Genomic DNA, 16,126 nt, shown 5'->3' with positions numbered 1-16,126 from the left:
GGCGGCGCTGCCGGGGACCCGAGAGCTGCGGGCGGGCTCGACGTACCCTACCGCGGGGTGGTGCTCTGACTGCGGCAACCGTTGAAGGGCTGCCCCCAGGGAGGCAGCAAGGCGCCACCGGTAAGCAGCTGCGGCTGGTGGGCCGGCGGGCTGGCGGCTGGGCTGGCAAGGGTGCGGACGCCGGGAGAGGGGTGCTGGAGGCCCAGCCCTAGTTGGCCGCCTCGCTTACTTGGCTAGAGGCTCTAATTCAGCCTTGCCGGCCCCGGCGCCCGAGTCCACGCCATCGGCTCTTGCCGCCTCTGGCAAACCAGTTGGACCCACTGCTCGAAATACCGCCCAGTTCCTTTTTTTTTTTTTTTTTTTTTTTTTTTTTTTTTTTTTTGGCGCTTGGTAAGTGGCGCAGTGAATGTTTATTGACTTGAACCAAGCACTGCCTCTCCCGACCTCCCCTCCTCCCACTCTCTGCCGGTCCTGCCCGTGGTCTGAGAGCCCTCACCTTTCAGGGTAGGAGCCAGTTGCCCAGGACCCTTTCTTGCTGGTGGTCATTCAGCCTTGGTGGTGGTGTACTTTTACAGTCGTGTCTCTTAAAATCGTGATACTGATCTTTGATAGTGTAGCTACAGATTTTGCAGTAAAAATTCACTTGGAGGAAAATTTTAAGGTAAATGGTCCTGTGAAAATTAGGCGAAACATTTAAAAACCCTGTAAATGTGGTAAGCTTAGTATGTAAATGATTAGTAAAAAATAAAAAGGAGTAAGAGAAAACTGCAATTGATGTGGATTTAGATTACATTAAGTGAATTCAGGTGACATTGTACTTATTTTGAATGTATCAAACATAAAAGTTCTTTAACGGTAAAGATAAGTTACTGAGACTTGTAGACTTACTCAACGGCATCTGTTAAAGTGACTGTTTTATTAGGTTTTAAGCGATGCATTGTATTCAAATAATTCCAATACATGAAGTATGAGGTTTCTATGAATATCTTTGTCATTTCATCTGAAGGGAATGCACTATCACTTCTCATCCCCATTTCACTCTGGGAGACAGACTATCCATGCTTCGTTCACTATTATAAATTGTAAAATACTGTAAATTTTAAAGATTCAAAGTTTATTATTTAAAATTGTCATATAAATGCCAGTCTAGCTTTTTAGGATTTGAGTTAAAGATTAAGCATGTGGTATGGGATAAAGTGAACATATTAGAGGAAATTAACTTGCCCTTTTTAGAAAACACATTTTTTTTTTTTTTGCAGCCTAGTTGAGTATACTACTAGCATTGTAGTTATGGATATGCACATCTGAAGCACCAGATTGCATGAGTTCATATCCTAGTTCTGCCTCTATCTTACTACCTTTGTTGTGTTGAGCAACTTTTTTAAAATTTTATTTAGGACTTACTTATTTTTGAGAGAAAGAGAGCGTGAGTGGGAGAGGGTCAGAGAGAGGGAGACACAGAATTGGAAGCAGGCTCCAGGTTCTGAGCTGTCAGCACAGAGCCTGATGCGGGGCTCAGACTCACGAACCCTGAGATCATGACCTGAGCTGAAGTCGATTGCTCAACCAACTGAGCCACCCAGGGGCCCCGGCAATTCTTTAACCTTGATAAGCCTGTTTCCTGTAAAATGGGATTAATAACAATACCTGTACCCCACAGAGCTGTTGAAAATATTAAATGGGTGGGGATGGGAGGGAGGGGCGGGTGGGTGATGGGTATTGAGGAGGGCACCTGTTGGGATGAGCACTGGGTGTTGTATGGAAACCAATTTGACAATAAATTTCGTAATAAAAAAAAGAGAAAATATTAAATAAGATAATGCATTAGTTCCTGGAACACAGTAAGCATTCCATAACTGTTAGCTATTATATTCCATGTCTAAACCACCACTAATATTGTCTTTCTGGGGCTTAATATTATATAGGTCCCTTAAACATCTTCTGAAGTATATTCTACACTAAGAGGAATGACTGCACCATTTTTCTGAGCTATGGCAGTCAGACCTGGTACCAGTAACTTCTCTACAGAACCCCCAAACCTGGCAAGAATGGATCAGATTTTGACAGATTATGGCTTCATCCACACCCAGAACTGATGATATCAGCAGAGGTGAGTGTGACACCAATTTTCTATGCTAAACATACTTTCCACACTCTATTACTGATGCTAGTAATTGCATAAAAACCACTGATAACTGTGTTTTTATTCCTTAAGAATGGTTAGTTTTCATTGTTTTTAAAGTACCTTCTCTGATTTGAGTTTCCATGAGTTTTTAATGAGTTTTCATTATCAAAAATTTTTTGAAATTTTCCTATGTTAAGGACAATTTGATAGAATTGTGGATACAGATGGGTAAAATGGTGACTATATTTTCTGATCTAAAAATCAGTACAAAATGATTTGACAGGAAAATATTTGGAATCAGAACTGTTCTGATCAATTTAGACTCCATAGTTGTTTTTTTGTGTGCAAAATTCCCCTAATTAGCCTTCTTTTGCTAAGTTTTTTATCCTTACGACCAACTCTGACGTACCTTTTTTTATCTAAATATCTTGGTTCACCACTTGGCCCACACCACTTAAATTAGTTTCCATACTACTAGTAATTTTTTCCCTTCTACTTTGTAAATTTGCCTGTCATTTGGTCATGGTCATAACAGTCCTTTCCTCTTATGTTAATAGTTCTTCAACTAGCTGATAGTTTAGAGAATTCTCTTTCAGATACTGAATTTCAAAGTTCCAATTTTTCTTCCTTTTTTGTCATCCCACAACCTAACTTTCTAAGAAGCTTCTCTATGTAAAAGCAATCTTATAGATATTTTTCACTTTGCATAAGCTATGTGGTCTTTAAAAGGTGTGGTCAGGGGCGCCTGGGTGGCTCAGTCGGTTAAGCGTCCGACTTCGGCTCAGGTCGTGATCTCATGGTCCGTGAGTGTGAGCCTCGCATCGGGCTCTGGGCTGACCGCTCAGAGCCTGGAGCCTGTTTCAGATTCTGTGTCTCCCTCTCTCTCTCTGCCCCTCCCCTGTTCATGCTCTGTCTCTCTCTGTCTCAAAAATAAATAAACCTTAAAAAAAATTAAAAAAAAAAAGAAGAAAAAATAAAAGGTGTGGTCATATTTGCTTTTTGTAAATCAAATCATTTTTAAATGCATTTTTAAAGTTTATTTTGAAAGAGAGAAAGAGAACGTACAAGTCAGGGAGAAACAGAGAGGGAAAGAGAGAGAATCCCAAGCAGGCTCTACACTGTCAGCGTAGAACCCGATGCGCTTAACCAACTGAGCCACCCAGGTGTTCCTAAATCAAATCATTTTTAAATGTAGGTTATTTCTTAAGCTTTGACTAACAGAAGGTAATACCTGGGATGAGAAAAGAGTGGCTATAGAGAGGTCCCTGAGTTGCAAACAAAGGATGCCAATTTCTTCTCAGATGGGAATCTTATTAATCCCTGGAGAAGGGAACATTGTGGCATCAACCAAGTTTAGGATCTACTATTTAAAGTTATAGGTAATTTTAGGGGTGCCTGAGTGGCTCAGTCAGTTAAGCATCTGGCTCTTGCTTTTGGCTCTGGTCATGATCTCACAGTTCGTAAGTTCGAGCCCTGCATGGGACCCTGCGGTGACAGTGTAGACTCTACTTGGAATTCTTTCTCTCCCCCTCTCTGTCTGCCCCTCCCCTGTTTGCGCGTGCGCTCTCTCTCTCTCTCAAAAATAAATAGTTATAAGTAATTTTAAATATGTAATAATAATAATAATAATAGTCTACAGATTGAGGACTCTTCCTTCTTAAAGATCCTTTGCTTTAAATCTTTGATATAAAGAATTCCATTCATTCCAAAAATGATAAGCCCCAGATTTAGTGATTTTTGTGAATTTTTCTCCTCTAATTGAATGGAATTTTAGAAATTTGAGTTTAATTAAAAGGTGCCACATTTAATAAACATGCAAGACACCCGGTTGACTTGTCCTGCAATAATTTTCAATCCCCAGAGCCAATAGATGAAACAATATAAAAACAAAGAGAATACCATCTTGAATCCCTCTCTGAGAAACACTTTCTTACACCTAAGCTCATGGTCTAGAACTCATTAGTTCTAGGAATATCTAATTCTTGCTCATTTAGCTCTGGAATACCTGAGCCGAATAGGAGCAGTTCCCAATTTACAAGGCACTTGGAATCTGTATGTGAAGCGCATTTCACACTGCCTGAGACATAGTTTTAAATAAAAGCAGCTTTTATTATTAATAATACTAGGGGTTGGAAAAATATCGTACACAGGCCAAATCTGGTTCACTGTCTGTTATTGTAAATCGTTTTATTGGAACACAGCCAGACTATGTTTATGTATTGTCTGTATATTAGAGTTGGCCAGAGAAACAGAACTATCTATCTAGAGAATTGGCTAACATAGTTGTAGGGAGTGTTAACATTGAAATTTGTAGGGCAGGCCAGAAGGCTTGAAACTCTGATAGGAGTGGATAGTGCAGTCTTGAGGCAGAATTTCTTCTCCAGAAACGCTGTTTTTACTCTCAAGGCTGATTAGATGGGGCCCATCGTATTATCAAGGATAATCTCCTTGACTTAAAATCAGCACACTGTAGATACTGAGCACATTTACAAAATATCTTCACAGCAATGCCTTAAATTAGCATTTGATTAAATAACTTGATGCTTTGCATTGGCTAAGTTAACACTTAAAATTAACCATCACAACCTGTGAATGAGTGCTTTTACCCAACAGTGGTGACTAGTTGTGATAGAGACAATATGGCCCAAAAAGCCTAGAACATTTACCATTTCTTTTTTTACAGAAAGTTTGTTGACCCTTGGAGTAAACTGTGAAACCAGACCGAACTGACCTTGTTCTTTTAATAACAACCAAGCTAAACATACACACATCAGAATGATAATAATAGGCCTCCATGGCCACTTCAGATTACATTTTATGAGACTATAAGCAGAATAACATCCAATTACTGATAGAAATTCCTTGGGTATTCCCTCTGGCAAGTTTGGTTACTATACCTTTCTTAACTTAATTTTTCTTCATGTGCATGCTTTTATAACAATGTAGGTATGTGATTATTCATAGTAGCTATTTTAGTATTTTTTCCCTTTTCCTTCATAATTTGTCTCTGTTACCACTATACAAATATCCTTGCAAAATCAGTATCTTTCTGCACTTTTTTCTACACAACTACACAGTCTTAAAAGAATAGTTCTATAATACACATATATACATGCACATACATGTGCACATGCACTCTCTTTTTCTCTACACACACACAGAACTACTTGGAGTTTTTTTTTAAGCATTTATTTTATAAAATAGCATCGTATGCATCTGGCTTTTTTCAACCAAAAGTACCTTTTACCTAAATCCCTATTTGTATTGATTATTTATCCTTTCTTTTCAATTTGTGATGGCTATTACCACTCTGTCCTGTCTTCACAGTGTTTTTTCAACTCTCTGATCTGTCTGTTGACTTGCCATTTAGTATCTTTTGCCAAAGATACGTTCATATGTTAAAATGTATCTGTGATTTCTTTTATGACTTTTGGGTTTATAACTTAGTTTAATAAATCTTAACCTCTCCCTGGATTGTATCATGTAGTATCCTAGATTTTCCAGATTATGTTTAATTAAACTCAGATTAGTTTGTGTGCTGGAATAAGATCATAGGATCCAGTTTCATGTTACATTCAATGGATAGCCAGCTGTGCTAGTAGCATTTCTTAAATAATCTTGTCTTTATTTATGACCTTTGTCACACACTGAATTTTCAAATTTATACTGGACTTATTTCTGGATTTTATATTGTGAAAACTAGACTGTTCCGAACTATATAGAGTGCTATCGTTTGGGTCCTTTTGAATCTTTTTCGCGTATTGATACTGTTCTGCATTTCAGTCACCTGCCTGTTTCAGTAATAAGAAATGGTAACTGTTTCTTCCAGAATCCCCCAATACACCTAACTGACTTTGTATTATACAGTGCATGTTATGCTACTAGCCTGCCTAAGAATTATCTAATTTTTTTCTCACTATTCTTACTTCCTTTTCTCAGCAGTTTGCTAAAGCCATTGAATATACTTAATTATTTAAAAATACCTTATTAATATTTTTATATATCAAAATAATTTTTTTAAAATTATACATATAAATACATATATACTACTTAGCTTCTTTACCCTGTTCCCTATCCAAGAGTCTTATCTCAATTTTCACTGTGTAGCCTTGTCCACTCTTGACAGCAAGTTGCCCATTTGTACCAAGGACAATACAGAAGAAATTCTACATTTTCCACTATTATGTCATCATAAATGTTATGATAATAGTGACATACTTTAAGTATTTCATTTATAGTAAATGTTTGTAATTCTTAACTTTAGTATAGTACGCAAACAGTGGTGGTAGTTGTCGATTTTGTTGTGTCTTGAATATTATTCTCTTCAAAGCTGAGAACCCTCTAGTTTAAAAAATTATATTTTCAGTTTTTAGAGATACTAAATCAGTACTTTTTGTTTGTGTATAGCCAATTATGATAAATTATGGAAAGGCTTTTCTCAGGAAAGTGATTACTGTTTGGAACTCTATTAAGGTATTTTTTTAATCTTATGAACTTTATCTCAAATATTCTTGAATTGAAAGTTTTAAACATGTGTTTTCATATTAGGGTCTTAGGATGTGAATGAAAATAAGAAATACAATTTTAAGAAATATTTGGTTTCCTTTAACAGTTTTATAAATACATATATTGATGTGACTCTTTTGTTTTAGACATTGTTTCCTTAGGTTGATAACCAAATGTTTTCTTGGTACATAAATTTTGCTATTAGTCATCCTGTTACAAATTGCTAGAGTACTTCTAAAATACAATTATTTTTATGAAATTATATATCACGATTTTAATAGGCCTTATTAACAATCTTTAATCTGAATAAATAAAACACTAATCAAATTATAGCATTAAGAAATTAATTGGGTAGATGAAAATTTATATCTAAAAAGTTTGAGTAAAGAGTTTAAATTTTAATAATTCTTTCTTACAATGTCCAGAAATAAAAACTGCTAGTGTTTAGTCTTATCGATGCTTGGAAGTAAGCCATATAAAAAACTATTAGCATTTATTCTCTTTAATGAAAGAAAAATGTGTAGAAAGACCTAAATATACTATTGCAACACTGCTTCTAAATCAAAGTGAGAGAAAATCAACTCCTAGGTGCCAAATAGAAGTTTTTAACACCCTTTTTAGAAGACTTTTGTTTTCTTGCTATCAGAACAGTGTGTAGAGTTTAAGTTTTATTCACATTAAAATTGGCATGAACAGGGGCGCCTGGGTGGCGCAGTCGGTTAAGCGTCCGACTTCAGCCAGGTCACGATCTCGCGGTCCGGGAGTTCGAGCCCCGCGTCAGGCTCTGGGCTGATGGCTCAGAGCCTGGAGCCTGTTTCCGATTCTGTGTCTCCCTCTCTCTCTGCCCCTCCCCCGTTCATGCTCTGTCTCTCTCTGTCCCAAAAATAAATAAACGTTGAAAAAAAAAATTAAAAAAAAAAAATTGGCATGAACTATATTTGCAATATTTCTAACTTATTTTGTTCAGGAAAATGTTGTGGAAAAGAAATGAACAAAAATTAATACAAGGTAGATTAAAAAATGCTTTTAAGAATAAAATGTAAATTCTTAAAATACAGAGTCAACTATTAAACATTACATTGTTACTTTTAAAGTAGGAATAAGGGAACATTTCCCTTTTTTCCTGAATTTACAAAAAAAATTTAACTTTTTTTAACATTTATTTTTGAGAGAGAGAGAGAGAGAATGCTTGCAAACACAAGGAGGAGAAGGGTGGAGAAAGAGACACACACAGATGGAATCTGAAGCAAGCTTCAGGCTCCAAGCTGTCAACATGGAGCCTGACTTGGGGCTCCAACACACAAACCGCGAGATCACAACCTGAGCCAAAGTCAGACACCTAATGAACTGAGCCACCGACGCACCCCCCCCAAATATTTTTAAATTAGCATTCCATCAATTCATACAGATAAATAAACTACCTTTATTTATGAAAAAAATCAATGATATAGGCACTTAATGCTAAAGAATGGGACCATCTGTTCCTATTAAAGATCAATGACTAGTGGTTCCACTTTCTGGTTACACATTGAAAGAGCTTGAAAGTCCCTATTCCATCCTAACAACAAGTAAAAAGCTAAACAGACTTAAAAATCAGCAGCTGCTCTTGAATTCATAAGAGAGAGGAGGACACAAAACAAACACTATCCCCAAGATTGGAGAGACTAGCCAGACAAATACAGTGAGCTGTGGCTTATAGGAGTGGAGAATCAGGAGCTGACCACAGGAACCAGTGCCTGGGTAGTAAAACCTGAACTATAATTGATGAATTACTGGAGGCTTAGTGTAGACAATTCTGAGACTTAAAAACTCCAGTGAGACCTATTCATGGGGAGGAGGGGCACCACAATATTGTGAGATTCACTTTCAGGAACTAGACCAGATTCCCAAAGTAAGTATCAAAGAAAACTCTCTTTGGACTTCTGGCAAGGGAAGGAGGAAAGAAACCACTTTGAAATACACCAGATTACTCTGTTCTTAAGAAACCCTGCCTTCAGGGGAAACTACTTAACCAAAACCTAACCTGCTGAGGTATTATCAGAGCCTAACTGGTCTGGGTAAGAGAAGTCCCCAACTAGAGCAAGCTCTATCCTTCCTTGCAGAAGAAGAGCAGTGCCCAACTGTAGCCAACTCTAACCATCCTGTCCCACCTAAGGCAGTAGGGGGAAAAAAAAAACCTGAAAAGCTATTGTGAAGTTCATAGTCCATAGGCATTGGCTCACTAAAAGACTGAGACATAATCATGGAATTATACAATGCTTCCCCTCCCCCCATATCTCACCATTATATCACTAAAAGTCTATTTTTAGCAGTTCCTTTTATCCCAATAAATTATGTCTGGCTATCAAGAAAAAATTAAAAGGCATAACAAAAAGAAAAAAAAACATAATTTCAAGAGATAAAAGCAAGCCTCAGAACCAGACATAGCAGAGATGTTGGAATTTTTTTGTTGCTCCCATCATATATTTATTTTTAACATAGCACCCCAGTTTAACACCGTGCACATTTTTCCATTTGAGATTCTTAACATACTATGTTCTTCATAGAATAGGAATTTACAACAACTATGATTAATTAATATGCTAAAGGTTCTAATGGATAAACACACAAAAATAGCTGAGCAATGTAAACAGAATCATGCAAATCATAAGGAAGAACAATAACAAAAAAATGCTACAGGTTAAAAAAAAACACTGTTACAGAAATGAAGAATATCTCTGATGAGTTTATTAGATTAGACATGACTGAGGAAAGAATCTCTGAGTTAGAGTATATGGCAATAGAATCCATGAAAACCAAAAGTCAAAGAGAACAAAAACTCTCAAAAAACAACACATTTCCAGGGGCTGTGGAACAACTAGAAAAGGTGTAACATAGGTTGATGGGGCTATCTCAAAGAGAAGAAAGAAAAGAACAGAAGAAATATTGGAAACAATAATGACAGAATTTCTACCAAATTTTTGTCAGACACCAAACCAGATATCCATAGAACACTGAGCAGGATAAAATGTCCAAGAAAACTTACACTTTAGCATATCAGTTTAAAATTACAAAAAAAATCAAAGACAAAAGAAAAAATCCTGAAAGAGGCCAGAGTTAAAAATACCTTATCCAAATAAGAACAAAGATAAGAATTACACTAATTTCTCCTCAGAAGCCATGCAAGGAAAGAGAGTGAACTAAAATATTTAAAATGCTGTGAAAAAACCCACTAATGTAGAATTCTGTGCCATGTGAGATTCCTTTCAAAACTGAGGGAGAAATTGACAAACGGCAGTTGAGAAAACTTGCTGACAGTAGACCTGCTTTACAAAAATGTTAAAAGAAATTCATTACAGAGAAGGAAAATAATATAGTTTAGAAATTCAGATATGTATGAAGAAAGGAAGAACACCAAAGAAGGAAAAAATGAAGGTAAAATAAGAACTTTTATTTTTCTTCTTAATCTAACAGATAGCAGTTTTTTTGTTCAAAATAATACCAACAATATATGCAATTATGTATATGTATATGTGTATATAAGTGCTTCTGTATACTTATATATAAGCAAAATGACTAACACCAATGATACAAGAGCGGGAAGGAAAAAATTAGGATTATTTTGTTATTATAAGATACACTACTTGTGAAGTTGTGTAATATTATTTGAAGGTGGATTTGGATTAGTTGCGAATGTATAGTGAAAACTCTAGGGGCAGGCAGTAAAAACAGCAAAAAGGAACTAAGATTGATATGCTAAGAAAGAGAAAATAGAATCATATAAAACATTCAATTAAAACTGTAAGGCAGAAAAGAGTGAAAGACAAAAATAGGAACAGAGAACAAGGGCAACAAAAAACAGTAACAAATGTAATGATAGTAATCCAACTATATTGGTAACTAAGTTGAATATCATTGGTCTAAATGTACCAGTTAAAGGACATCATCAGAATGTATGAAAAAATAAGATCCAACTCTATGTTTTCTACAAGAAACTCATTTTAAATATATATGTAAAATGTATATAGCAGACTTCAAAGTAAAGAAAGCTAGTAGGGATAAAGAAGAGCATTACATAATGATAAAGGGATCAGTTCTCCAAGAAGACATAACAATTTTTTAAACGTATGCATCTAACAACAGAGCATCGAACTACCTGATACAAAAATGATAGAATTGCAAAGAGAAATAGATGAATTCACTATCATAGTTGGAGACATCCATACTCCTCTCTCAGATGGGTTAATTCAGCAGATAGAAAATCAGTAAGGACATACTTGAACTCAACAATGTCTTTAATTGACTAGATATAATTGACATATATAGACTCCATCCAAAACAGGAAAATTAATGTTTTCTCAAGCTCATGTGGAGCATTTGCCAAGATAAACTATATTCTAGGACATGAAACACATTTTAACAAATTTAAAAATAGAGATACAATGTGTGTTCTCAGACCATAATGGAATTAAACTAGGAATCAATCACAGAAAGACAACTAGAAAACATTAAAATACAGGAGATTAAACAATACCCTTCTAAACATAGGGGTCAAAGAAGAAATCTCATAAGAAATTTTAAAATATTTTGAACTTAATGAAAATACAACTTAATCAAAATTTGTGGGAAGCAGTAAAGCAGTGCTTAGAGGTAAATTTATAGCACTGAATTCATATGTTAGAAAAGAAGAAAAATCTAAATTCAATAAGTTTGCACCTTAGAAAGCTAGAAAAGGAAGAGAAAATTAAGTCCAAAGTAAATAGAAGAAAAGAAATAGTAAGAATTATGACTAAAATCTATGAAATTAAAACCAGGAAGTCAATAGTAAAAATCAACAAAACTAAAAGCCAGTTCTTTGAAAAGATTGATAAAATCAACAAATTTCTAGCCAAGTTAACTAAGAAAAGAAGAAAGGATACAAATTAATAATGGCAGAAAACAGAGGACATCACTACAGATTCCATGGAAACCAAAAGGATTACAAAGGAATACTATGAACAACTTTATGCCTACATATTTGATAACCTAGATGAAATGGGCCAATTCCTTTAAAGACACAATTTGTCGAGGTTTGGTGGAAGATGGCGGCGTAGGAGGACGCTGGGCTCACTGCATCCTACTGATCACTTAAATTCCACCCACATCTGCCTAAATAACCCAGAAAACTGCCAGAAGACTAGCAGAACGGACTCTCTGGCGCCAAGTGTAGACAAGAGGCCCACGGAAGAGGGTAGGAAGGGCGGAGAGGCGGTATGTGCTATAGGGACAGGTGGGAGGGAGCCGGGGTGGCGGAGGGGCAGGCCGCCTGGTAAGGCAGAGCCCCCGAGTCTGGCTTGCAAAAGCACAGGGGTCAGATGGAGCATGTTCTGACAGCCAGTGGGACTTAACATCTGGAATATTAATAAGTCAACAGCTCTGCTCTCAGAGTGGGGAGGACGAGAGGACATTGGGAGGGAGAGTTGTTGAGTCACGGAGGACAGAGCTCAGCTTGGCGGGGAACAAAGGCGCTGGGAAGTGCCATCTCCCTCGCCCATCCCCCAGCCAAAATCCCAAAGGGAACCAGTTCCCGTCACAGAACTTGCTTGCACCGAGCAAACACCCAACTCTGTGCTTCTGTGGATCCATCCCTCCAACGGGTCTGCCTCCTGCCCGGTACCACAGGGCCCTTCCCGAAGCGGACCACTGAAGGCAAAGTGAGCTGAGTCTGCCCCTCCCGCCCCTGTGCACCTTGCGGATCCACCCCGGCTAATACGCCAGATCCCATAGAAGCAGCACAACAAGCCTGGCAGTGTGCTAATACCCATACATGGGCCACACCACTCCACAGTGAGTCCTGCCCCTGGGAGAGGGGAAGATAAGGTACACACCAGTCTGACTGTGGCCCCAGCAGTGGGCTGGGGCAGACATCAGGTCTGACTGAGGCCCTGCCCACCAATGCAGGTTACTCCAGACAGCACAGAGGAAGAGCTCTGCAGTTCCACGCTACTCCAGGGACTATTCAAAATGATGAAACAGAAGAATTCTCCTTAGAAGAAACTCCAGGAAGTAGCGACAGCTAATGAACTGATCAAAAACGATTTAAGCAATATAACAGAAAATGAATTTAAAATAATAGTCATAAAATTAATTGCTGGGCTTGAAAAAGGTATAGAGGACAGCAGAGAATCTATTGCTACAGAGATCAAGGGAGTAAGAAAACGGTCAGGAGGAGCTAAAAAATGCTATAAATGAGCTGCAAAATAAAATGGAGGCGACCACATCTCGGATTGAAGAGGCAGAGGAGAGAATAGGTGAATCAGAAGATAAAATTATGGAAAAAGAGGAAGCTAAGAAAAAGATACAAAAATCCAGGAGTATGAGGGGAGAATTAGAGAACTAAGTGATGTGATGAAATGTAATAACATATGCATAATTGGGATTCCAGAGGAGGAAGACAGAGAGAAAGGTGCTGAAGGTGTACTTGAAGAAATCATAGCTGAGAATTTCCCTGATCTGGGGAAGGAAAAAGGCAATGAAATCCAAGAGGCACAGAGAACTCCCTTCAAACATAACTTGAATCAATCTTCTGCACGACATATCATAGTGAAACTGGCAAAATACAAGGATAAAGACAAAATTCTGAAAAAGCTAGGGATAATTGTGCTCTAACGTATAAAGGGAGACCGATAAGACTAGTGACGGATCTATCTACTGAAACTTGGCAGGCCAGAAAGGAATGGCAGGAAATCTTCAATGTGATGAACAGAAAAAATATGCAGCCAAGAATCCTTTATCCAGCAAGTCTGTCATTTAGAATAGAAAGAGAGATAAAGGTCTTCCCAAACAAACAAAAACTGAAGGAATTCGTCACCACTAAACCAGCCCTACAAGAGATCCTAAGGGGGATCCTGTGAGACAAAGTACCAGAGACATCACTACAAGCATGAAACCTACAGACATCACAATTGACTCTAAACCCGTATCTTTCTTTTTTTATTTTTTTATTTTTTTTTAAATATTTTTTTTTCAACGTTTATTTTTATTTTTGGGACAGAGAGAGACAGAGCATGAACGGGGGAGGGGCAGAGAGAGAGGGAGACACAGAATCGGAAACAGGCTCCAGGCTCCGAGCCATCAGCCCAGAGCCTGACGCGGGGCTCGAACTCACGGACCGCGAGATTGTGACCTGGCTGAAGTCGGACGCTTAACCGACTGCGCCACCCAGGCGCCCCTAAACCCATATCTTTCTATAATAACACTGAATGTGAATGGACTAAATACGCCAACCAAAAGACGTAGGATATCAGAATGGATAAAAAAAACAAGACCCATCTATTTGCTGTCTACAAGAGACTCATTTTAGACCTGAGGACACCTTCAGATTGAAAGTGAGGAGATGGAGAACTATCTATCCTGCTACTGGAAGTCAAAAGAAAGCTGGAGTAGCCATACTTATATCAGACAAACTAGACTTTAAATTAAAGGTTGTAACAAGAGATGAAGAACGGCATTATATAATAATTACAGGGTCTATCCATCAGGAAGAGCTAACAATTATAAATGTCTATGCGCCGAATACAGGAGCCCCCAAATATATAAAACAATTACTCATAAACATAAGGAACCTTATTGATAAGAATGTGGTAATTGCAGGGGACTTTAATACTCCACTTACAACAATGGATAGATCATCTACACACAGAATCAATATAGAAACAAGGGCCCTGAATGATACATTGGATCAGATGGACTTGACAGATTTATTTAGAACTCTGCATCCCAAAGCAACAGAATATACTTTCTTCTCGAGTGCACATGGAACATTCTCCAAGATAGATCACGTACTGGGTCACAAAACAGCCCTTCAAAAGTATACAAGAATTGAGATTATACCATGCATACTTTCAGACCACAATGCTATGAACCTTGAAATCAACCACAGGAAAAAGTCTGGAAAACCTCCAAAAGCATGGAGGTTAAAGAACACCCTACTAAAGAATGAATGGGTCAACCAGGCAATTAGAGAAGAAATTAAAAAATATATGGAAACAAATGAAAATGAAAATACAACAATCCAAACGCTTTGGGATGCAGCGAAGCCAGTCCTGAGAGGAAAATACATTGCAATCCAGGCCTATCTCAAGAAACAAGAAAAATCCCAAATACAAAATCCAACAGCACACCTAAAGGAAATAGAGGCAGAGCAGCAAAGACACCCCAAACCCAGCAGAAGAAGAGAAATAATAAATATCAGAGCAGAAATAAACATTATAGAATCTAAAAAAACTGTAGAGCAGATTAATGAAACCAAGAGTTGGTTTTTTGAAAAAATAAACAAAATTGATAAACCTCTAGCTAGGCTCTCAAAAAGAAAAGGGAGATGACCCAAACAGATAAAATCATGAATGAAAATGGAATTATTACAACCAATCCCTCAGAAATACAAGCAATTATCAGGGAATACTATGAAGAATTATATGCCAACAAACTGGACAACCTGGAAGAAATGGACAAATTCCTAAGCACCCACACACTTCCAAAACTCAAACAGGAAGAAATAGAAAGCTTGAACAGACCCATAACTAGCAAAGAAATTGAATCAGTTATCAAAAATCTCCCAACAAATAAGAGTCCAGGACCAGATGGCTTCACAGGAGAATGCTACCAGACGTTTAAAGCAGAGATAATACCTATCCTTTTCAAGCTATTCCAAAAAATAGAAAGGGAAGGAAAACTTCCACACTCATTGTATGAAGCCAGCATTACTTTGATTCCTAAACCAGACAGAGACCCAGCAAAAAAAGAGAACTACAGGCCAATATCCCTGATGAATATGGATGCAAAAATTCTCAGTAAGATACTAGCAAATTGAATTCAACAGCATATAAAAAGAATTACTCACCATGATCAAGTGGGATTCATTCCTGGGCTGCAGAGCTGTTTCAATATTCGCAGATCAATCAATGTGATGCATCACATTAATAAAAGAAAAAATAAGAACCATATGATCCTGTCAATCAAGGCAGAAAAAGCATTTGACAAAATTCAGCATCCTTAATATAAACCCTTGAGAAAGTCAGGATAGAAGGAACATACTTAAACATCATGAAAGCCATTTATGAAAAGCCCACAGCTAATATTATCCTCAATGGGGAAAAACTGAGAGCTTTCTCGCTGAGATCAGGAACACGACAGGGATGTCCACTCTCACCGCTGTTGTTTAACATAGTGTTGGAAGTTCTAGCATCAGCAATCAGACAACAAAAGGAAATCAAAGGCATCAAAATTGGCAAAGATGAAGTTAAGCTTTCACTTTTTGCAGATGACATGATATTATACATGGAAAATCTGATAGACTCCACCAGAAGTCTGCTAGAACTGATACATGAATTCAGCAAAGTTGCAGGATACAAAATCAATGTACAGAAATCAGTTACATTTTTTATTTTTATTTTTTTTAATTTTTTTTTTCAATGTTTATTTTTGGGACAGAGAGAGACAGAGCATGAACGGGGGAGGGGCAGAGAGAGAGGGAGA

At 37.4% G+C, this 16,126-nt stretch overlaps 1 long non-coding RNA gene across 1 annotated transcript; it reads left to right on the top strand.

Annotated features, from left to right (window-relative positions):
- The first annotated feature begins 41 nt into the window (after window positions 1–41).
- On the top strand, window positions 42–13,683 carry LOC115522330. The gene is made up of 3 exons (XR_003971344.1): window positions 42–120; window positions 1,926–2,110; window positions 13,644–13,683. It is a non-coding gene; the product is annotated as an uncharacterized LOC115522330 (long non-coding RNA).
- Window positions 13,684–16,126: the final 2,443 nt, after the last annotated feature.

This window comes from Lynx canadensis, chromosome C1, assembly GCF_007474595.2.
Source record: "Lynx canadensis isolate LIC74 chromosome C1, mLynCan4.pri.v2, whole genome shotgun sequence".
In the NCBI taxonomy this organism is placed as follows: Eukaryota; Metazoa; Chordata; class Mammalia; order Carnivora; family Felidae; genus Lynx; species Lynx canadensis.
Note: the sequence above shows the minus strand (reverse complement) of the source record. Positions and strands in the feature narration are given on the sequence as shown.